A 25,553-nucleotide genomic window follows, 5' to 3' on the forward strand; every position below is an offset into this window, starting at 1 on the left:
CCAAAACATACATCAAGTGGATCAATAGAATAACCCATTGTCACCACGGTTATCCCATGCAAGACATACATCAAGTGTTCTCATAAAAGACTCAATACGATAAGATAACTTCAAAGGGGAAACTCAATTCATCACAAGAGAGGAGAGGGGGAAAACATCATAAGATCCAACTACGATAGAAAAGCTCGGGATACATCAAGATCGTGCCATAGAGGAACACGAGAGAGAACACGAGAGAGAGAGATCAAACACATAGCTACTGGTACATACCCTCAGCCCCAAGGGTGAACTACTCCCTCCTCATCATGCATAGCGCCGGGATGATGAAGATGGCCTCCGGTGATGGGATCCCCCTCCGGCAGGGTGCCGGATCAGGGTCCCGATTGGTTTTTGGTGGTTACAGAGGCTTGCGATGGAGGAACTCCCGATCTATCTTCTGTTTTGGAAGTTTTAGGGTACGTAGGTATATATGGGTGCAGGGGGTACGTCGGAGGAGCTACGGGGCCCCACGAGGCAGGGGGGCACGCCCAGGGGGGTGGGCGCGCCCCCCACCCTCGTGGGCAGCCCGTATCTTCCCTGACGTGCACTCCAAGTTCCCTGGGTTGCTTTCCTTCCAAAAATAACTTCTGTAGTTGATTTCGTTCCGTTTTGACTCCGTCTGATATTCCTTTTCCTCGAAACACTGAAATAGGCATAAAACATCAAATCTGGGCTAGGCCTCCGGTTAATAGGTTAGTCCCAGAAATAATATAAAAGTGGATAATAAAACCCAATATTGCCTAAAACAGTAGATAAAGTAGCATGGAGCAATCAAAAATTATAGATACGTTGGAGACGTATCATCGCATATCATTTTTTTGCACGGACGCACTTCCTTGCGTGCGAAGATGTAGCTGGTGGGTCCCAGCAGTCAGGGGGAAACATTTTTTTCGCGAAATGCGGTGGCCCGTCCGGTGGGTCCCTGCTGTCAGGTGGAGGAATCATTATTTTCTGCGTAATAAGGAGGCACTTCCTTGCTGCGGCCATGGACCCAGATGTCAGCCTCTCCACGTACAGTCCACGTCCGATGGAAGTCGTTCCTTGACCACGTTGACTACGCCGCGCCGAAAGCACCAGGGCGGAGGACGACGGCGAAGCCTAGGAAGGGGACGACGCGGAGCCGGGGAAGACGCAGCAGTGGATGCCCACGCGTAGAGGAGTATGATGGTTCACTGGTTTGGCTGCGGTGTGAGGATGCCGTCACCGCAGAATAACAGGGGGTGTGGGTGAGTAGAGGGATGGCCTGGCCAGCGGTGGGAGTAGTAGGGGGCGGTGAGGCCTCCACGACATCACAGCCAGCCACGCGAGGCAGGAGCATGCGGCACGACCGGCGCTGCTTTGGGAGGGTGGAGCAAGAAGACCAGAGGTTGAAGAAGCACTACAGCCGTTCGAAGGACATCGTACGGTCACTAGAGCTAGAATCGTTCATAATGACTAAAGTTGACAAAGGCCTCTGTCCCAGTCAACTTAGTAGGCCCACAAGTCATCCTCCCACCAAGGTGGGTCCCAGCTAGCAGGGGTGAGGGAGTCCTGGATTAGGGGGTTTCCGGATGGCCGGACTAAGACCTTTGGCCGGACTCCTGGACTATGAAGATACAAGATTGAAGACTCTGTCCCGTGTCCGGATGGGACTTTCCTTGGCGTGGAAGGCAAGCTTGGCGATACGATATGAAGATCTCCTCCCATTGTAACCGACTCTGTGTAACCCTAGCCCTCTCCGGTGTCTATATAAACCGGAGAGTTTTAGTCCGTAGGACGAACAACAATCATACCATAGGCTAGATTCTAGGGTTTAGCTACTCCGATCTCGTGGTAGATCAACTCTTGTACTACCCATATCATCAATATTAATCAAGCAGGAGTAGGGTTTTACCTCCATCGAGAGGGCCCGAACCTGGGTAAAAACATCGTGTCCCTTGTCTCCTGTTACCATCCACCTAGACGCACAGTTCGAGACCCCCCTACCCGAGATCCGCCGGTTTTGACACCGACATTGGTGCTTTCATTGAGAGTTCCGCTGTGTCTTCACCATCGGGAAGGATGCCGCATCCTGTCTTTAAAGACGGCGTCGTTGCTAAAGGAGCTTTGGCTGTCGGCCAAACTCTCCGGCTAGGCAGGTTTTTGATGACCGCCAGTCCGGTCGCCGCGCCAACGATGACCTCTCGGGCCATCGAAAGCAATCTTCACATCAGCTCGGAGCTCGCCGAGCAGTTAGATCCGATGGAGCTCTTCTCCCTGAACGAACTCTTGGATCGCATCGCAGCCCTGGGAGTCGCTACTGATTACGACCAGATTGGGATTAAACCTGATCAGAGAGAGATAGACTCTCCCCAGATTACCCACCACGCCGAAGTGGTGGAAGAACAATGCGGCGAGTCTTCGCCCTCCCTAAGGACCAGATGCGTCCGGATTCCCGATCCCTCCAACCCAGATACCTGCGGAGGGGAGGATGTCGCCCAAACCCTGAACCTAGAGTCACGCAGCAGGCCTGATTCATTGAATAATATCCGAGAAATCAAGCTTCCGAATCCGGAAACCGCTCGGCCCCTGAATCTTACATCGGGCAGGGTTCCGGATTTATTTCCACCCGCCCACCCAACTATACGGGATTTATCCCTAATACGGCAAGAGTCCGGAGAAACAGTACACCACTACTGGGCCAGATTCCTCCTGGTTATGAACAGGATAAAGGACTACCGTGAGAAAGAAGCAATTTCACTCTTCTTTAACAACTGCACGGACATCGGAATCCTCAACGCCATAAGTCGCCACGAAATTACACGATTCGCCGACTTGACATCCATAGTACGTAAGTACTGTGCGACTGAAAGCGTTAGGAAAACCGAAGATAAATTGTGGGACAATCCGGCCCCGAATATAACACAAGTCCGAAAGAAAAGGGCGCCTTATCGCCAGGCATCTAAGCCAAACATCAAAAAACAAAAACCCTCTATAGGGTACGGGACCGTATTGGAAGGATGGCTCAATGGACCCTGTAAAATTCATAATTCAGGGAAAGCCACACCAACGCACAACCTCAGAGCATGTTGGATACTACGGCAGGTAGCCAGAAGTGGCGAGGATCTTTTAACTCCAGCACCCGAAGAATACCTCCCCAGTAAGGTGTCGACAGTCTTCGACACCTTCACATCAAACAATGCAAGGAAACGAACGCTCCGCGACCTCGCCGAAGTCTACCAAGTAGCAACAATAAACCCATGGAGTGACACGGCTATCACCTTTAATGCCAGTGACGAACCTAAATTCCGGACAGCCCGAGCACCGGACGCATTGGTCCTCGGTCTGATAGTGGACGGCTTCCGACTTACAAAGGTACTCATGGATGGCGGCAGCGGACTCAACCTCATCTACGAGGAAACCCTGCGAAAAATGGAAATTGACTGGAGCCGCATTGAGCGAAGCAACACAACTTTTAGAGGAATAACCCCAAGCCGGGAAGCGTGCTGTTCAGGAAAAATCACACTGGATGTGGTGTTTGGCACACCGGACAATTACAGATCCGAGGAGGTCACGTTCCAAGTGGCCCCGTTCAGCAGCGGCTACCACGCTCTGCTAGGGCGAGAAGCATTTACAATTTTACAAGCCATACCCCATTACGGGTACATGAAGCTCAAAATGCCCGGGCCCAACGGAATCATCACTCTCACAAGTGATCCGGACATAGCGCTTCGCGCTGAAAACAAGACAACCGCACTGGCCCTGGAGGCATTATCTGAGGCCCTAGCGGCCGAGGAATTAACGGCGTTGCGCTCTACGGTGGACAGGGACGATGTGATACTAGACAAGAGATCCAAGTCAACCTCTTTTAAACTAGCAAACGAAATAGTCAAATTTCAAGTCCATCCAACGGACCCTACAAAAACGGCCTCCATCGGGGCACAATTAAAACCCGATGTAGACGCCGCACTCAGAGACTTTCTACGAGAAAATTGGGACATTTTCGCCTGGCACCCCTCGGATATGCTAGGAATCCCATGCAGGTTGGCCGAGCATAGCCTGAACATCATAAAAGGGTTTAAACACGTCAAGCAGACCCTATGACGCTTTTCCGAACCTAAGAGACAAGCCATGGGAGAGGAGCTAGCAAAACTGACGGAAGCCAGATTCATCAGAGACATAAAACATCCAGACTGGCTAGCAAACCTGGTGATGGTACCAAAGAAGGACAAATCTTGGCGCCTATGTGTCGATTTAAAAGACCTAAACAAGGCCTGTCCAAAGGACCCTTTCCCACTCCCCCGAATTGATCAAATCATCGACGCCACTGCAGGACACGACTCATTGTGTTTCCTTGATGCATACTCTGGCTACCATCAAATCAAGATGGCAGAGTCAGACCAGGCCGCAACGGCATTCATCACCCCATACGGCCCATTCTGCTTCAACACAATGCCCTTCGGGCTCAAAAACGCCGGCGCAACATATCAGCGCATGATTCAGACATGTCTGGCCAACCAGATCGGCAAAACAGTCGAAGCATACGTAGATGATGTGGTCGTCAAAACAAAACACGTCGATACTCTAGTAGACGACTTGAGGCTCACGTTCAACAATCTCCGAACATATGACATTAAGCTCAACCCGGAAAAATGCGTCTTCGGCGTACCAGCCGGAAAGCTCCTGGGCTTCATCGTATCCGGTAGAGGAATTGAAGCAAACCCAGCCAAGATCCGAGCTCTGTCACAATTAGATACCCCAAAGGACCTCAAACAAATACGAAAACTGATAGGATGCGTGGCGGCTCTAAGCCGCTTTATCTCCCGCTTAGGAGAAAATGCATTACCCCTCTATCGCCTCCTGTGGCGCACCGACCACTTCGAGTGGACGGAGGCTGCCACGGCCGGACTCGAAGAAATAAAAGCCATATTGGCAACAAATCCGGTCCTGGCCGCGCCCAACACGGGCGAACCAATGCTATTATACATCGCGGCAACCCATCAAGTTATAAGCACGGTGCTCGTCGTCGAACGAGAAGCGGACGGACACAAGTTCCCCCTCCAAAACCAGTGTACTACGTGTCCACTGTGCTAACTCCATGCAAGTCCCGGTACCCGCATTATCAAAAGATAGCATACGCAGTGTTCATGGCATCTCGGAAGCTGCGACACTACTTTCAAGAGTGCTCCATAACAGTGGCATCCGAAGTACCCCTAAATGACATTATAAACAACCGCGATGCAACGCGCCGGATTGCCAAATGGGCCATCGAGATCCCCCCGTTCGACATAACCTACAAGCCAAGGCGAGCTATTAAGTCGCAGGTTTTGGTCGACTTCATCGCCGAATGGACTGAAGCCGAACTCCCTAAAGAATACAGCGCATACTCCAACTGGATCATGCTTCGACGGCTCCAAAATGTTGGCTGGCCTGGGGGCTGGCGTCGTTCTGACGTCCCCAACCGGGGACATAGTTAATGTACACGGATTCAAACAACGCAGCCGAATACGAGGCCCTTTTACATGGCCTCCGAATGGCAGTCTCCATGGGCATTCAGCGCCTAGACGTCCGCGGGGATTCAAATCTCGCAATATCCCAAATAAATGGAGACTTCGACGCCAAGGACCCGAAAATGGCAGCTTATCGCAACGCCATCTTAAAGATGTCAGCTTGGTTTGAGGGGCTCGAATTTCATCACATAGCCCGGGAAAATAACCAAGCAGCAGACGTGCTGGCACGCATCAGCGCCAAGCGCGAGGCCGTCCCTCCCAACATCTTCCTAGAAAGGTTGTTCAAGCCATCTGTATCATGGGTAGGAGAATCCGGAAACAATAGCCCGGACACAACTACACCGCCCCTCACCGAACATTCTGACACAATTGGGGGTTACGCCAACGAAACAACGCCGTCAGCCCATGAAATAATGGCAGCCATTGCCCCTTGGACAGAACCATTCCTAGCCTACCTAACTAGGCAGGAACTTCCCAAGGACCAAAACGAGGCCCGCTGCATAGTGCGGCGATCTAAAGCCTACAAAGTCCACGAGGGAGAGCTTTACAAGAAAAGCACAACCGGAGTCCTACAAAGGTGTATCTCCGAAGAAGAAGGGCGAGACCTTTTGGCTGAAATTCATGCCGGACTCGGCGGGCACCACACCACAGCCCGGGCCCTTGTAAGCAAGGCCTTCCGTACCTGATTTTATTGGCCAACGGCCCGGGCAGACGCTCAAGACTTAGTGCAACGATGTGTTGGTTGCCAGTTATTCGCCAACCAAAGCCACATGCCGCCTACCGCCCTACAAACTATACCCATTACCTGGCCTTTCGCGGTCTGGGGGCTTGACATGGTCGGACTCCTTAAAGGAGGAACCCACAAGCAAAAATACCTACTGGTTATGGTGGACAAATTCACCAAATGGATAGAAGCCAAGCATGTAAAGACGACCGAATCAGGACCAGTGATAGACTTCTTATCCGGGGTCGTACACCGCTACGGCGTCCCCCACAGCATCATAACCGACAACGACACAAACTTCACGGCCGATGAAGTCAAACTTTGGTGCAAAAACATGGGCATCAAGCTCGACTATGCTTCAGTCTATCACCCTCAAAATAACGGTCAAGTCGAACGGGCCAATGATCTCATTATGAGTGGCATCAAACCCAGACTAGTGCGATCCCTCAAGGAATCTGACACACACTGGGTAGAGGAACTTGACTCCGTACTCTGTGGGCTGCGGACCACGCCGAATCGCACTACCGGATTCACACCATTTTTTATGGTATACGGCGTAGAGGCAGTACTGCCATGCGACATAATCCATGACTCACCTCGAGTGCGCATGTACGAAGAAAGAGAAGCCGAGCTCGATCGGCAGGACAGCTTGGACGCATTGGAAGAGGAGCGCGACGTGGCAAAGGCTCGTTCCGTGTTCTATCAACAGCAGGCTCGAAGATACCAAAGCAGAGAAGTACGGGCCAAAACATATAACGTTTGCGAACTAGTTCTACGCCTGCCGGACAAGAAAAAGGATAAATTAAAGCCCAAATGGGAGGGGCCCTTCATCATCGACCAAGTACTGACCGGCGGAGCGTACCATCTGCGAGGCGCATCGGACAACCTACTCGAGCCGAACCCATGGAATGCAGCACGCCTATGAAGGTTCTACGCCTAGCACCGGACTCCGTGTTCGTCTCCTTCCCTCGTCCCTTTGTTTTATTTTTTATTTTTATTTTTGGCAGTCCGGGATTTTGTTCCTTCTCCCTCCCCTTTTTTCTCACAAGCCCTTAGGGGCTTGCTTGTGCAATATTCGCATGCACCCAACGCGCTACCTGCGCTCACAATACCTGGGGGCTTCTCTACCAAGAAGTTTACATAAAACGGGCCTCATGCCCAAAACATGTGTGATGCTTCTGCATGAACCTTTTATACACCATTATATGCATCGATATGACTTAAGTTTTGGCCAAGCTGGGTTGCCTGGCTCCTGTGCTTACCCCTACGTTCCCGTTAGTTCGGCTAGGTGGTAAAGGGAGCACCTCTGCGATTGTTACTGCCGGGTCAGCCGGATGTGTACCTCAGACTGGGTGAAACCGAAAGCTAGCGTTCTTAAGGGAATATTCGGTCGGTGAACTAAAAGATCATCTTTCGTATTTATTCATTTGCCCCCAGATGCTTTTCTGCTCTTTCCGGCAGTTCGGACATGCACTTTAGGGCATGCCTCCCAGGGAAAGGAACCCCTAACGGAACTATTCTCTCTAGAAGATGTTTCTTACTAACCATGTAATATAACATAACTAGTTGGGCACTTTTCTGCTAAAGCACTTATGACCCCTATGCCTTGTCTCCATGCATGCCTCGGTTCTTACATAACCAAGAGGGTATTCGGACACACTCCGGACTATAGGGTCCAGAGGTCGAAGCGAAAAGGTCCGCAATGACAAACGATCTACAATCTGGCTAGAGGACATTTTTTATGTCATTTTTACAGAGTCAATCCGACTCGGCATATTCTTCTTCAATGCCATCCAACAGGTGGTCTAATTTACAGTCCTGTTGGGAATACTTTGTAGCCAGCTCCACCTGGCCATATGCCAAGCTGACCGGGGTCTCCTTTCCGTCCGGACCTATAGGGCCAACCTCGGCCATGTGGTTTGGGTCAGCCTTTGTGTACCGAGTCTTCACCATGGCCCAGGCCTCCCCGGCACCTTGACGGCAAGCCGATTCTTCCACGACCGGAAGCGCTGCCGCACTCCTTCCAGCTTCTTGGCAAGCTCCTCAAGGCCTTCGGGCACGGAGAGGGATGGCCACATAGCCTGGATGACGCCTTGCATCGCCTGCCGAATTCGCTCGTGTAGTTGCAACAGCTCGGGAAGAAGGTCTCCCGATGAACCAGGCATTTCCTCCGCCGGACGACCCGTCAGCAGACCTACAGACATAGCTCTGTCAATCGACTTCCTCACCGAATTCTTTTTTCGAAGATTCGTTCAAGCACTTACTAAAAATGCCGCGTCGAAGTTGCCGATTCTCCTTCACGGCAGAAGATAGCTGAATACGAACATCTTTCAGTTCCTCGCCTAGTTGGGTATTGGCTTCTTGAAGCTTGTTCTTCTCTTGCCTCACCCTCGTCAGCACGCTCTTGCCAGCCTTTAGTTGGCGTAGGAGTTGTTGCTAGTCCGGATTTACTCCGGCCTCATCTGCATTATTATAGTCAGGGTTGCACGCCTGCCATGTTTCAAAACGGAGGTACATTTCGAAGCACATATTACCTGCGGGCGTCCCCTTGACATTCCCTGAAGTGGCCAATGCGGCCTCAAGCTGAGCCTTGCACTCTTCGAGCTCCTGGGACAATTGCGTGTTCTTCTTTGTAAGACACTGCATAGCACATGATCCTTCAAACAGTTATCTTCACTGTTTCAAGTCTCGGGGGCTACTGACATATATAACCTTCAATTTTACTCACCTGTATGTCTTCGCTGTTTCAAGTCTCTGGCTAGACCATTTTGAGCAGCACGTAGATACGCATCTCCTGTATTAAAGGCGTCCAACGCCTCTGAGGAATAACACGCGTCACGAAGAATAGTCCGGCGACGCCTGTGGTTTAGGGCACTCTCCACCTCTGAATTGGTGGCAGATAGCCCGTCGGCGCCCTCTGTCGGAGGAGCGCCCGAGGCGCGTTCCGTGTCTGTCTCCGCTTCCCGACCCGGCCTCGAACCTTGGCCGGTGGACATAGTCCGGCAGGCTCTCTTCTTCCTAAGAAAATCATGAGCATTAGTAAGACTCAAGGGTGTAAACCCTAGGCGTTAAATCCGCACGCCATACCGTTGCGCCGGAATCTCGATCCGGTCCGCACTTCTTTTTGGCCCGCTTGGCTTCAGCGGCCCTTGTTGGCTGCCCACCGCGGGCTCGGCCTTCTGCCTCAAGGATTTACCCTGCGAAACATTGTTAGTACACGACATGCAAGATAAAGCACTAGAATACTGGGACTTCGGTCTTAGTTACCTTGGAGGCTGGAAGTAGTCCGGGATAGTCAGCCGTGATGGCCACTAAGGAGTTATTCTTGCTCAACTGATGAAATACTCCATCAATCAACTCCACGCATAAGTCTGGATCTTCTTGGGAGTCCGGATCGAGGGGCCGTCTCGGGTCCTCAGGTTGTGGAGCAGGGCTGTTTATTTCCTTCACAGCCTGGCGCAGCTCCTGCGTTTGAATATCACTAAGTCTAAGTACTCAACTACGGAATTTCATAAACGGACAGGCAAGTGAAGATTTTCCGCTCACCCAACTAGGAGGATTGTACATAGAGAATCCGCCTTCCGGGTTGACACAGAGGAATTCTTCCTCTTCCCCCTTGTACAAAGCGGATAAGATTCTCGTTAAAGTGGCAGCCGAATCTGGCCACTTGCGACCGCACCGGGTGGCGTCATCCTCCCCGTTGAAATCCCACATAGGGTGGCCTCTGTATTGAAGCGGCTGCACCCCTCGCGTAATGCATATGGCCCTGACCTTAATCATGGTCAGTCCGGAGTGAGCCAACAACCTTATCCGGCTCATCAGGTACAGGACGTCCCTGTCAGCTTCCCTCTGAGGGTTCCGTGGGCGCCAACTCAGGCGCTTCTTCAACGGGGCATTATTGAACTCGGGGAGTCCGATGCGTATAGGGTCCGGTAGGGGGACGTCGTCTATATAAAACCACTCCGAGGGCCAGTCTTCGGACGCCCTCTTTGGGGTGCCGGATAGATATCCGGTCCCGGTGATGCGCCATAGTTCGGCTCCGCCCACCTGATAAATATACCCCTCCTGAGAACGGGGCACAAGGCAAAACAAACTCTTCCACAGCGCGAAATGGGCCTCAACACCCAAGAACAGCTCACAGAGGGCCACGAAGCCCGCGATGTGCAGAATGGAGGCAGGCGTGAGGTTATGTAGCTGGAGGCCATAGAACTCTAGCAACCCTCGGAGAAACGGTTGATTGGAAATCCTAGTCCTCTCATCAAATAAGGGACTAGGCATACCCGCTCTCCTTGAGAGGGGTTGGGAACGCCCTCCGCCTGCTCTCCGCCGCTATGGGCAGCAATCCCGGCCCGAACGGGGACCATATATGCTGGGTGGAGAAGCCCCTTGGACTGAAGCACTACTAACTTGCTATGTGGGACGGAGCACCGCCCCCGATCTCTGGGCCGAGGGCTGGAGGAGCGAGAGGAGGAGCGGCATCGACTGGCCATGTTGGAGTGGATCTCTGTCAGAGGCGCTCTGATGAAGACTCGCGGAGGGAAGATGGTGCGAGTTGGATCTAAATCCCCGTCTCTTTTATGGGCGGCTCGTTAACGCAACCAGGGGGTAAGTGAAAAGAAAACCCCCTGGCTTTTCACATTCGCTTGACGCATGGAAGATGGTCACTATGGGGCACAGAAGCCGAGGAGGACAACACACACTAGAAGCCGGACACTATTCGACGGATACAGAGAATTTACAGGAGAACCCGCCTTGCAATGCCGAAGACAACTTGCGCGCCGGAATCGTCGTCATTGAAGCCTGGTTTAGGGGCTACTGAGAGAGTCCTGGATTAGGGGGTGTCCGGATAGCCGGACTAAGACCTTTGGCCGGACTCCTGGACTATGAAGATACAAGATTGAAGACTACGTCTCGTGTCCGGATTGGACTTTCCTTGGCGTGGAAGGCAAGATTGGCGATACGATATGAAGATCTCCTCCCATTGTAACCGACTCTATGTAACCCTAGCCCTCTCCGATGTCTATATAAACCGGAGAGTTTTAGTCCGTAGGACGAACAACAATCATACCATAGGCTAGATTCTAGGGTTTAGCCACTCCGATCTCGTGGTAGATCAACTCTTCTACTACCCATATCATCAATATTAATCAAGTAGGAGTAGGTTTTACCTCCATCGAGAGGGCCCGAACCTGGGTAAAAACATCGTGTCCCTTGTCTCCTGTTACCATCCGCTTAGACGCACAGTTCGGGACCCCCTACCCGAGATCCGCCGGTTTTGACACCGACAAGGGGTATTCATTTTTTGTGCATAATAAGGAGGCACTTACGGTGGGTCCGAGCTAACAGCGGGGGGAACATTTTTCCGCTAAATACGGTGGCCCGTCTGGTGGGTCCCAGTAGTCAGGGGGAAACGTTTTTTCATCAAATACTGGTAGCCCGTTCGGTGGGTCCCTGCTGTCAGGTGGAGGAATAATTATTTTGCGCGTAATAAGGAGGCACTTCCTTGCGGCTACCGTGGACCCAGCTGTCAGCCTCTCCACATACAGTACTCTTCCAATGGAAGTCGGCCGTTGACCACATTGACCACGCCGCGTAGAGAGCACCACGGCAGTGGAGGACAGCAAGGCCTAGGAAGGGGACGACGCAGAGCCGGGGAAGACGCGCCAGTGGAAGCCCGCATGGATAGGAGTACGAGGGTTCACTGGTTTGGCTGTGGTGTGAGGCTCTCATCGCCGCAAAATAACAGGGGGTGTGCGTGAGTAGAGGGATGCCCTGGCCAGCGATGGGAGTAATAGGGGGCGTTGAGGCCTGCGCGGCAGCACAGTCGGACACGGGAGGCGGGAGCAGGCAGTCCCCCCGGCGCTGCTTTGGCGGCTGGAGCAAGAAGATCAGAAATTGAAGAAACACGACGGCCGTTGGATTGACATCCAACGGTTACGTCTACTAGAATCATTTGTTGACGTATATAATAACTAAAAAAAATTCATACGCGTCAACTTAATAGGCCCACAAGTCAGACCGCTCCCTTTTTTTTAATAATTTGTATATAGCTCATTGCAACTTCTTATGCAATTTATTGCAGTCGTTTTTATGGTTGGCCAGGGCCAATTTCGCATATTTCTGTGGGTTCCAAAGTCTTTTTAATACCAAAATGTCGAGCCAGATTTAAAGTACTTTGAAGATATATTTAAATTAGGTTAATGCCCAGTGAAATATGAATCTGAAAATGTAACAAAATTCAGAAATTATAAAGTAATTGCCAATTTGTCATCTGTTTTTATATTTACAACCCATTTCATATTACTTTCAAGATTTGCAGGCGTCTTGAAAGAGTTGCAGCCCATCAGGGCGTAGAAAAATAATTAGGCCTGGATTGGGTATTCTTCAGAAAAAATAAACTGGGCTCATTTTCACAAATAAAAAATACCTGGGCTGGTCACATGGTGAACATAAAATATAATCCTGGGCTAGATGGGCCACAGCCCAGTTCAAACCCTGCTCCTTCTCAACAATAACAAAAAAATTACTGTTCGAGCAGCTACGTCCCAGGTGTCAGCCAATCTTGTGATGTTCTTTTGTCTGTTGACTATATACGCTCACAATGTCGTGGGTCACAGATGTTAGGAAAATACTAGGAGGAAGCATTTTATTTTCCAGAACGCTGACATGGTGGGCCCCTACTATCATCCTCTCGATGTACTTCTGCCGGTTCCTGTTGCTTGTTGACCATGTTGACAAGCGAGAGGGCGGCGCCGCGGCGAGCGCACCAAAGCGCGCGGAGGACGTCGGCGTTAACGATTTAGGCGACAGTGGGGCGGCGATGCGTGCGCTGAGGCGTAGCCAGCCGTGGGAGGCGGAAGCAGGTGGCCCCGCCGGCGCTGGTTTGGTTTTGGCGGCTAGAGGAAGACATGACTGAAGAAACACGGCAGACTGTAAAAGCAGCAGGAGTACTTAACGACCTTAACAGAAACCAGCAGGACACTTAACAACCAAAGCTGAAAGCAGTATGAGTACTTATACAGGTTTAACCGTACAAAGCACGCCTCGAACAGTGCTACTTTGCCTAGAATTAACCAAGGGTAAGGCCGCCAAGCCCCAGGACAAGGCCCAGGCGCCACCCCGCGCAGCCACAACCTTCTGAAAGCGGCTTCATCTCGCAATGTGGTCAATAAACAGGATATTCGCTTTAGATCCATGGAAAAGCATGAACATAATCTTCTGTCCTATTCTCCAAGATGGACGGGCCTTCATTATTTGAGACCACCCATGAATAAGTATCTTTTCACCTCCAAGGGGAATGGAGTAGGTCGACATAAACATCATGTTATGACCAAGCGCAAGTCTAACCCGACCATGGTCAGGCATCTGTATATGAACAATAGAACTGGGCAGTTTCTGTTTCAAGAAGATCACAGATGTAAAACTGTGTATAAACAATAGTTTATGAACAACATATATAACAGAAAATAGCTCGTACCATAAGTTTATCGACACAGTTGGACCTGTTCAATGAGTGCAGCAGTGTCACACATATCCCACGTGGCCTTCCACCATTGAAACGCCCCACAAGGACCTCAAGACGATCAATAAAGTGTAGGAACTTGTGGATGTCGTCCCAGTCAACTTCAGTGCCATCAATAACAGCCGAGTTACTACAAAATAACAAATGAGCAACCTGCTTAACTCCGAAAAAACCTACATGTGCCACCAATTATAAGAAAATATTAGTTAGAACTAACATCTTCGTGAGAGATTCGTTGCTACTTCTAAAGTTAAATTGTGATTACTTATACATAATAGGTTGATTAAGAAGTAATCGAGGCAACAAGCAAGAACCAGATACAAAACTAACATGGATGAACAATTGGAATGACGTTGGGGTGAAAGATCACAGTGAAGACGAGACCAGGTTCTGCTATTTCCATCAACATTCGTGCACCAACTTTCTGTCCGTAACACTTGTGAAAGTTTATCCAAGTTCGGCCATAAAAAAAGCAGCGATCTTCTTGGTTCATGAACCCAACTCGGAACTTATATCCATGGCTTGTCTTCAATGTGACCATTAAACTAGCGTATTCAGTTATGGCAAGGCCGGGCATCTTGAGTACATGTGTTCTGGCAGAGCAAATAATGCAATGAAGAAAAAATAATATGAGAACACAATGTATTCCCTATCCAAATCTAGAAATAACTTCCTCCTTCACGTCAGTGTTGACCATCGTACTAGGAGTACCTTTTATCCAAATATAGCAATCCAAATTTCGAAATTAGTCAACAACATGTTCAAAAAAACCCACCCTCGCGAATAGAAAAGACGATTCTAGGAACATACTGTGCATGTTTTAAAATCCTGTGTTAGGATGAGAAGGAACAAGTGTGGCGTCTCACCGAGGGTGCAGAAACCTGTAGGGTCCTCGCATTTTGGGCACTGCAAATGAAACACACTAGATTCAGTAGGAAGAAAAATGCATCAATGGCGGCGGCTTCCATCCTAGGATTACCTGTGCCATGGGACTTGGATTTATCGGGGATGGATGAAGAATTCGTACCTGGTTCTCCATGAGAAAACCCTATGCAATCGCCGAGATGGGGTTTCTCTGAACAAGCAGACGAGGGAGAACGGGATTCAGACCCAGTGAAATATTGCCGCTTCGTCTTACTGCTAGAGTTGGAAGGGGGCGGGGGTTTGTGATTTGATGGCTCATTGGGCATTACTGCGGCGCTACGACCGGGGTGTGTCTACCGTGCAGTTGTTCACTCTAATTTGTGCATATGGCACTTGGACCCCGTTGCCGGTTGCCCCACATATCAGCGAAAGGAAGTAGAAAGACAGGAGTAACTAGTTACACATAAATATATTTTTGACAGAGAGATACTCCCTCTATAAAGAAATATACAAATCTTTTATATCACAACTTTATACATAAGAAAAATCAAGGGTAATATATATATATATATAACATATATAATTATAATAAAAAACAGAGTTGTTTTTAACACAGTATAGACAAGTTGGTGATGATGGTGTGCCTTCCATCTTGCAATATAGGCCGTCCGATTTATATCTGACGGATAGGAAGGAAACTATGGCAATTTTACAAAAAGGTACCCACACACCTCTCCACATTTGCAAATAAGGCCTTCCCTCGTTCATCCTTTTCTCTCACAAGATAAAATACTCATACAAATGCATCTTGATGTTACGTGCAACGCATGGGCATTATGGGGGTTCAACTTTTTTTATGAGGGTTCAGCTAAGAATATAATACTCAGACAGGCCCACGATTCTAGACTTTGGGCCGCAGGCCCACCCTGCATGTTTTGGGGGCCATGTGTTCTACCTCAGTGCGTTTCATATTTCAAGCGATCGGTACGGCTCTGGTTTTAGATGTTGTCGCAAGGCAAATACATAAAATTGAATAAAGCACGGCAACTGCTGGAATGAAATCGAACGACAGTTCCTAACCAGCAATGATAGTTGCAATTCTATCAACGATATACCATGTGATAAATAATACTGTCGTACTACTTATACACAAAGGACACTTGTTTCACCATGCCAGATTATTACATCAAAATCTCTCGGAGGATAGATCAGTTTGGCAGTTGCGTGCTGCTACTGAAGAATTTCAAAGTTGATTTGGACCAGCTCTCCTTGCCGAGAAAGTTCAATTTTGACATCATCCCCTACTGCAAGGTATGATTTAGATTTGAACCTTGACCATCCTTTAGCATCAATCATCGTGCGACCATCCTTTGTACTTACGGTATATTGAGCAGGTTCATTCACACCAAGGCTGCGCATGGTAAGAGAAACTTGGCCGCGGTCACCCGGATTGTTGAACGACTCCCTCGTTGCTCTATAATTCTCTGTTTGCAAACAAGAATACATACCCAAACAGTTAGATCAACACAATGAATCATGTGAAACAACATGGAAATAAAAAAGAATGAAGCACCTGGGCGGCCATTGCTTACCAAGAAGGTGGACATGTCAGTTTTTGTAAGGATTTTGGTATATGAAGTGTGAACTGCAGCCCAGTCTGTTGCCGGTGCAACTACTCATTAGGTTGCCGCTGCACGGGCCGGAGCAGATGCAAGTGCAAGTGTTGCTGTAGGTGCCGAAGCCGCTGCTACTGCTAGAGATGGTGCTCCTTGTAGAGCTGGTGCCGGTGTCGGAGCAGGTGTCGATGCCCGATCCTTCGGTAGATCAGACTGATCCGCTAACGCGGTCGGTGCCCAATCCTCAGTTGGATCAGACTGAGCTGCTGCCGCTATCAGTGCTACAGCAACTGCCGGTGCTCGATCCATTGTTGAAGGTGCTACCGATGTGTAAGATAGCGGTGATCGTGTCTGGTCTGCTATGATCAACTTTCTAATTTGACTAGGATCCGTGGCCGTGATCCAGTTTTTTCTTCATTTCTTTTAAATGCGAGAAGGACTAATTGTAGCGTTTTTGTTAAACCAAACTGCAGTTCATCATAGGGATTCAGCTTGTACTCAAACAATAGACTGATCAAAACTTTTCCAGTAATAAGTGATGGACAGTGCCTTCGTTACTGACACGACATAAGAAGTGAAACCTGCAAAAATAGCCATCGTTGAGCAAACCAAACGGTTTATTCAGTGATGAATGTCACATGGAGAAACCTGCATCATAAAATTGCAGGAAAAGAAACAAAACATGACATTAAATCAACAAGATTTAGACAGTAAATCAATAAGATTTACTTGATGTGACACGAGTGAATCCTTACTAGGAAATCACTATGTTGAAGTACTAAACAAAAGATTGATCGTCCAACTACGGGTGGCATGCAGGGGCCCCGCCATCTCCAACAAGCAGGACAGTCCAAAGGTCGTGCCAAATCGTATGGACCGAACATCCATGGGACTAGAAATCCTGGTGGGTGCAATAAACCCTGCAATGCATACATATATTGGAGTGTAACCATAATTGATAAACCGTCCTCACAAAAAAGATGATCTGGATACTTCAAAATATACATACTGAATTGAGTGGACAGACATTAACATAGACCGTTCTCAGGACTGACCACACACCAAAAGCGGCAGTACTAATAAACAATACAGGGTTCACAAACACAAATCAAGTACTGAACAATAGTACTTACTACATACAAGCAAAGTTGCACTAATTAAACTCTGCAGACTATTTCTTGCCACTGACCTACGGGATGAATCCCGCATAACTGACTAGGCCATGGACTTCGTGAGAGATGTCTACATGCACCATCACCATCTCGTCAACCTTGGAGAACCTAACAGAGTGGTCTTTCCACTCATAAACATGATGATGAAGACAGGCCGCATCAGATTTGTTGGGAAGCTTTACAAGAACCACACCCTTCGTAATCGAAGGCACAACTAGGAAATTGTTGTGGTCAAGTACATCCTCGAGAACAAGCCTGATAACAATGCTACAGGAAAACACTAGTTCAGGACACGTGGCGACAAGGACACAACAGCTGGATAGTTTAGCAGTAGAACTCATCCCCAGGTCTTCCAGTTCACACGGCATGACTTTGAAAACTTCATCTCCACCGCAGCCCTGGTTCTAATTCAAATAGAAACCATATTTTATTACTACCTCCTTTCAGACATATAAGAGATTTTCGATATTATATTCCATATATACATATACGCACAGAAATGAGTGAACAAAGACACTAGAACATGTCTTCAAAGGCATGAGAGCAGAGGGATTACTTGCAATATCCATAACACAAGTTACTGAGGCAAATATACCCTCTTCAAAGGTAGCATTGATGTTCATAAAGTACTCCCTCCGTCCCAAAATTCTTGTCTTAGATTTGTCTAGATATGGATGTATCAAGTCAGATTTTAGTATTAGATACATCCTTATCTAGACAAATCTAAGACAAGAAATTTGGGACAGAGGGGGTAGTTGAAAGTAATCTATAAGAAATCAGTGTCAACCTGTCGCATGTTTTGGTCAAAAGAGGAATTTAGAACCGTCATTTGGCACACTAAAATCACATGCAAGATCACCCAGAAAGTTGTACTACCAGTACTAGTACTGCATGTTAGATAAAAAACACGATCAAGATCGAAAAAAAGATCGACAACAAGAGACATTACCTGGACTTGCTTAATGAGGGATCCCGGAGAGGGTGGCTTGGACAGGGCGATGGCTTTGAGCTTGTCTGCGGTAGTCTCGGCGGGGTGCTTGCGCTTCTTCGTACCATGAGCCTTGACAGTTTTGGCCAGAGCCATAGACATCACATCGGCCGGTGCTCCAGCATCCATCCAAGAGAGGAAGCTGTGAGAGAAGAGTGAAAGGAGGAACGATATGAGGGAGAAGCGAAGCGAGTGGGGGTTTTCTTCAAGAGAGGAAGCTGAGAGAGAAGAGTGAAATGGTGGTTGCTTCGTTCGTCCAACTTACTGCTGGAAAGGAGGGGGTTTTGTGATTTGACGGCTCATTGGGCATTACTGCGACGCTTCGATCGGGGTAGTCTATTGTCACTCTACTACGGAGTAATTTAGTGCATGGCTGGTGGACCCAGGTGCTGGCTGTCCCACACGTCGGTGAAAGTGAGTAATTTAGTGCATGGCTGGAGGAGGATCTGCACGGTAAGCGTGTCCACTGTTTTTCTGAAGAAAAAATGGTTACAGCAAGCGTCTCCACTCTTACGACGGAGGAGTGCGAAACATGTCAGCCACTTGAACGTACACAGTGCTCCTACTACTAGGAATGTGCAGTGGTTCATACGTTAGTACTACACAATCTTGTTGCTAGTGTAGTAAGATATGACGATAACAAATGATGTTGTGTGCATCTCAACTACTCCTATATGTAACATAGTACCACTTTTTCGACTGTCCAGTCGAGAATGAACGGTGAGATCAATATTAACAGAAGTAGGTCTACAGCGCACGGAGAGTATGGTGGTACAGTACTCCACGAAACATGAACCATATGAAGCATGAATAGTGTTAGGCAGGGTGTATGAAGGGTGCACGGGATGAGAGCAAAAGTTCCCTTCTCAGCCCACTTTTGGGTGTTTGGAAGAGTGCATGAAGGGTGCATGAGTCCACACTAGTAGGTTAACAAAAATACACGAAGAGGAAACAACTATATTGAGATGAGAATGCAACCAAACACACCCACATGCTTTGTGCTACAGTGACTGATCTGCACCGTCTGAGTTTGATCCAACGGTCATGTTGCACTGAGACATGGACATGCCCATGCAGAGGGCGCCTAAACACTAGCGAAGTCCCTCTGCTTCTAGAGGCGCACGATGTTGGTGATGCAGGGTGCAATCGCCCGTAGAGCCCGCTCCCGGTCGATGGGAGCCAGCTCGTCAAATACGGCGTCCAATGGCACGAATGGATTCCGGTGACGGAGCCCTGAAAGGATTCGCCCGGCAACGACGACGGCAGCCCACAACCCGTCCTTGTCCAGCTCAGCACCGACAATCGCATCGGGACGGCTCAGATCCTCAGAGATATAGGTGAAGAAGGAGACCAGGTCAGGAAGCCGCAGCTCGTTGAAGTCGACCGGGTGGTCGAACGGGTTTAGCCCGACGATCGGCATCGTCGCGCTAGCACGATGGTAGGCATCATGCAGCCGCAACACGTGTGTGGCAACTTGGTTCACCAAGTGGCTGAGGCGATCCTGGACCTCGTCACAATCGGCCCGCTCGCGCTCCAGCTGGCTCCCCTGATGGCCTATCGTATCTCCCGCTTTCTGCAGCAACACCGCCAACGCCTCGAGCATCTTTGTGGTGGACGCCTGCCGCTTTTGAAGCTCCGTGAACTCCCACACATAATGGAGAAGCATGGCACTCCTATCCATGTCCTTGGCCCTAAGCTCCGCATCCTTGGCATGGAGCTCTGATGACCCACAAGTATAGGGGATCTATCTAGTCCTTTTGATAAGTAAGAGTGTCGAACCCAACAAGGAGCAGAAGGAAATGATAAGCGGTTTTCAGCAAGGTCTTCTCTGCAAGTACTGAAATAAGTGGTAACAGATAGTTTTGTGATAGGATAAATTGTAACGAGCAACAAGTAACAAAAGTAAATAAAGTGCAGCAAGGTGGCCCAATCCTTTTTGTAGCAAAGGACAAGCCTGGACAAACTCTTATAATAGGAAAATCGCTCCCGAGGACACATGGGAATATCATCAAGCTAGTTTTCATCACGCTCATATGATTCGTGTTCGGTACTTTGATAATTTGATATGTGGGTGGACCGGTGCTTGGGTAATGCCCTTACTTGGACAAGCATCCCACTTATGATTAATCTCTATTGCAAGCATCCGCAACTACAACAAAAGTATTAAGGTAAACCTAACCATAGCTTGAAACATATGGATCCAAATCAGCCCCTTACGAAGCAACACATAAACTAGGGTTTAAGCTTCTGTCACTCTAGCAACCCATCATCTACTTATTACTTCCCAGTGCCTTCCTCTAGGCCCAAATAATGGTTAAGTGTTATGTAGTCGACGTTCACATAACACCACTAGAGGTTAGACAACATACATCTTATCAAAATATCGAACGAATACCAAATTCACATGACTACTAATAGCAAGACTTCTCCCTTGTCCTCAGAAACAAACGTAACTACTCACAAAGCATATTCATGTTCATAATCAGAGGGGTAATATTGTGCATAAAGGATCTGAACATATGATCTTCCACCAAATAAACCAACTAGTATCAACTACAAGGAGTAATCAACACTACTAGCAACCTACTAGCACCAATCCCAGACTTGGAGATAAGAATTGGATACAAGAGATGAACTAGGGTTTGGAGATGAGATGGTGCTGGTGAAGATGTTGATGGAGATTTCCCTCTCTCGATGAGAGGAGCGTTGGTGATGACGATGGTGATGATTTCCCCCTGCCGGAGGGAACTGTCCTCGGCAGAACAGCTCTACCGGAGCCGTAGATTGGTTCCGCCAAGGTTTCGCCTCGTGGTGGCGGAGTCTCGTCCTGAAAGGTTCTCCTCTATTTTTTCTCATCAAAAGACTTCATATGGGAGAAGATGGATGTCGGAGAGCCACTAGGGGGCCCACGAGGTAGGGGGGCGCGCCTGGGCGCGCCCCCACCCACGTGAGCAGGGTGTGGGCCCCCTGGCCTTCATCTTTGGCGACGATTTTTCTTTATTTATTCTAAGATATTCCGTGGAGTTCAGGACTTTTGGAGTTGCGCAGAATAGTCCTTCAATATTTGCTATTTTCCAGCCCAGAATTCTAGCTGTCGGCATTCTCCCTCTTCATGTAAACCTTGTAAAATAAGAGAGAATAGGCATAAGTATTGTGACATAACGTGAAATAAGAGCCCATAATGCAATAAATATTGACATAAAAGCATGATGCAAAATGGACGTATCAACTCCCCCAAGCTTAGACCTCGCTTGTCCTCAAGCGAAAAGCCGATAACAATAAATATGTCCTCATGTTTAGAGCTAGAGGTGTCGATAAAAATAAAATGCGGACATGAAGGCATCATTATTACTTCATAACAACAACATATATATATATATATTATCATATGATTACTTATGTTCTAGTGTTGATCTTTTCACAAAGCCAAAATATGAATCAGAAACTTTATTGGGCACCAACAATTATAATCTCAGTCATTGAAGCAATTGCAATTTATCATAACATCGGAAAGAGTCTATGTCAGAGCTTAAAAGCAAGTCCACATACTCAACTATCACTTAGTCCTTCATAATTGCTAGCACTCACGCGATACTTTGTGGTTACGAAGTTTTAATCGGACACAGAGAAAGATAGGGGCTTATAGTTTTTGCCCCATAACCTTATACCTCAAGGGTAATGTCAACAATAATAATTCACGCTCCCCCACATCCAATTAGATATATATATCATGTTCTTTCCAACATGCTGAGCTTGCCAAAGGATAAAATGAAAAAGGAAGGTGAAGATCACCGTGACTCTTGCATAAGGTAGAGGATAATAATAAAAGATAGGCCCTTCGCAGAGGGAAGCAGAGGTTGTCATGCGCGTTTAGGGTTGATGCACAAAATCTTAATGCAAAAGAACATCACTTTATATTGCCCCTTGCATGTGAACCTTTATTATGCAGTCCGTCTCTTTTATTCCGTCCACAACAAGTTTGTACAAAGCTTATTTCTCTGCCCTAATAAGTCATGCATATTTAGAGAGCAATTTTTATTGCTTGCACCGATGACAACTTACTTGAAGGATCTTACTCAATCCATAGGTAGATATGGTGGACTCTCATGGCAAAACTGGTTTAAGGGTATTTGGAAACACAAGTAGTATTTCTACTTAGTGCTGAGAATTTGGCTAGCATGAGGGGGAAAGGCAAGCTCGACACGGTAGAGGAATCATGACAACATACTTTATCTCAGATGTAAGAAAACATAACTCATTATGTTGTCTTCCTTGTCCAACATGAACTCTTTAGCAAGCCATATTTTAATGGGTGCTCCCAATCATAAAAGATGTCAATAATAATATATCTATATGTGATACCTCTCTTTCCTTATTACTTCCTATTAATTGCAATGATGACCAAAGCTATATTTTCCAACTCCCAACAACTTTAAATCATCATACTCTTTCTATGTGAAATCATTACTTTCAATAAGATCAATATGAACTCTTGACACTTTTTATTCTTTTTCTTCTAATCACCCAAGATCATGGCAAAATACTCAAGCCCTTGACTCAACACTAATCTTTATTATATAGCTCACGGACTCGATTACAAAGAAGGATCATAAAGCAAAACTCAAAACTAGATCATGCCATGACTTTATTCTACTAAATCAAGATACTACTAATAGGATCGAACTAAGAAAAACGGTAAAGATAGGAGTTGTGATGGTGATACGATACCAGGGCACCTCCCCCAAGCTTGGCAGTTGCCAAGGGGAGTGCCCATACCCATGTGATTATATCCCCTTCTTTGTTGTTGGTGGTGGAGGTGTTGTTGATGATGAACTTGTCGCATTTTTCTTCTCTAGCTTGCATCTGAGGCTAAAATTTTCATACCTCAGATCCTCATTCTCGAGCTCAAGTTTCATTATCTTTTTGCATAATGCTGCCTTGCTGTCCTGCAAAAAACGAGGTGGGATCGATTGGACCTTATGGAGGCTTGACTTCTTGAACTCCACATGCATGTCACCAAGTTGAGGTAGGGGATAGTCCTCTTTGTCGGAACTCGTCTCCTCCTTCCTCTTTGGATCATAGTCTTCTTCTTCCTCCGTGGTCCAGCCATAATGCTCCATGTCCCCATATACCCTTGGGATTTGCAATATAGTCATCCATGTAGCTCTCCCCCTCTGAATCTTGGGAAGACATCTTGCTCTAGTCTGTAGCAGCAATGGCTCGGAACAATAACAGGGGAGATTTGTGTGATACGTGAGTCACAACCTTCGGGAGTATATATAATGATTTTTTACCGACCAAAATATGTATCATGCAAGAAACCGGAGTCGGGAGGGCACATGAGGTGCTCACAAGGTAGGGGGCGCGCCCAGGGGGGTAGGGCGCGCCCTCCACCCTCGTGGAGGCCTCGCTTCCTCCCCGGACTCCTACTTATTTTTCTATTTTTCTAAATATTCCAAAACGGAGAAATATTGCCTTAAAAATTGTTTTGGAGTCCGTTTACTTAACGTACCACATACCTATTCCTTTTCGGAGTCTGGAACGTTCAGGAAAGTGTCCTTTATGTATTCCTCCTGGGTTACGGTTTCAATAATATTAGTTTCAACATTTATGGGATTACCTGAAATATAGTGTTTGATCCTTTGACCGTTTACCACCTTCAGATTTGTGCATGCGAAGTTGTTGATTTTTATGGCACCGGAACGATAGCCCTCCTCGATAACGTAAGGACCTTCCCATTTGGAGAGAAGTTTTCCTGCAAAAAGTCTTAAACGAGAGTTGTATAGCAATACGTAATCACCAACATTAAACTCACGCTTTTGTATCCTTTTGTCATGCCACCTTTTAACTTTTTCCTTAAACAACTTGGCATTTTCATAAGCTAGGGTTCTCCATTCATCAAGTGAGCTAATATCAAATAACCTCTTCTCACCGGCAAGTTTGAAATCATAGTTGAGCTCCTTAATAGCCCAATATGCCTTATGTTCTAGTTCGAGAGGTAAATGACATGCTTTTCCATAAACCATTTTATACGGAGACATACCCATAGGATTTTTATATGTAGTTCTATAGGCCCATAATGCATCATCAAGTTTTTTGGACCAATTCTTCCTGGACCTATTGACAGTCTTTTGCAAAATTAATTTGAGCTCTCTATTGCTCAATTCTAGCTGACCACTAGACTGCGGGTGATATGGAGATGCAATCCTATGATTAATGTCGTATTTAGCAAGCATCTTACGGAAAGCACCATGAATAAAGTGTGAACCACCATCAGTCATTAAGTATCTAGGGACTCCAAACCTCGGAAAAATAACTTCCTTAAGCATTTTAATAGAAGTGTTATGATCAGCACTACTAGTTGGAATAGCTTCTACACACTTAGTAACGTAATCAACAGCAACTAGAATATGAGTGTAACCTTTAGAGGCAGGAAAAGGTCCCATATAATCAAAGCCCCAAACATCAAATGGCTCAATAACAAGTGAATAATTCATAGGCATTTCTTGATGTCTACTAATATTGCCAATTCTTTGACATTCATCGCAAGATAAAACAAACTTACGGGCATCCTTGAAGAGAGTAGGCCAATAAAAACCGGATTGCAATACCTTATGTGCAGTTCTATCTCCAGCATGGTGTCCTCCATAAGCTTCGGAGTGACACTTGCGTAGGATCTGTTCCTGTTCATGATCAGGTACACAATGTCTAATAACACCATCTACTCCTTCTTTATAAAGATGTGGGTCATCCCAAAAGTAATGTCGCAAGTCAAATAAAAACTTTTTCTTTTGCTGGTATGTGAAGCTAGGTGGTATAAATTTAGCAACAATATAATTAGCATAATCAGCATACCATGGTGTGCTACGAGAAGTGCTTATGACATTTAATTGCTCATCAGGAAAGCTATAATTAATAGGTAGTGGGTCATCAAGAACATTATCTAGCCTAGACAAGTTGTCTGCAACGGGGTTCTCAGCTCCCTTTCTATCAACAATATGTAAATCAAATTCTTGAAGCAAGAGAACCCATCTAATGAGTCTAGGTTTTGCATCTTTCTTTTCCATAAGATATTTAATAGCAGCATGATCTGTATGGATAGTTACTCTAGAATAAACAATATAGGGTCTGAATTTATCAAAAGCAAATACAACCGCTAA

Source organism: Triticum dicoccoides, chromosome 6B (assembly GCF_002162155.2).
Source record: "Triticum dicoccoides isolate Atlit2015 ecotype Zavitan chromosome 6B, WEW_v2.0, whole genome shotgun sequence".
Classification (NCBI taxonomy): Eukaryota; Viridiplantae; Streptophyta; class Magnoliopsida; order Poales; family Poaceae; genus Triticum; species Triticum dicoccoides.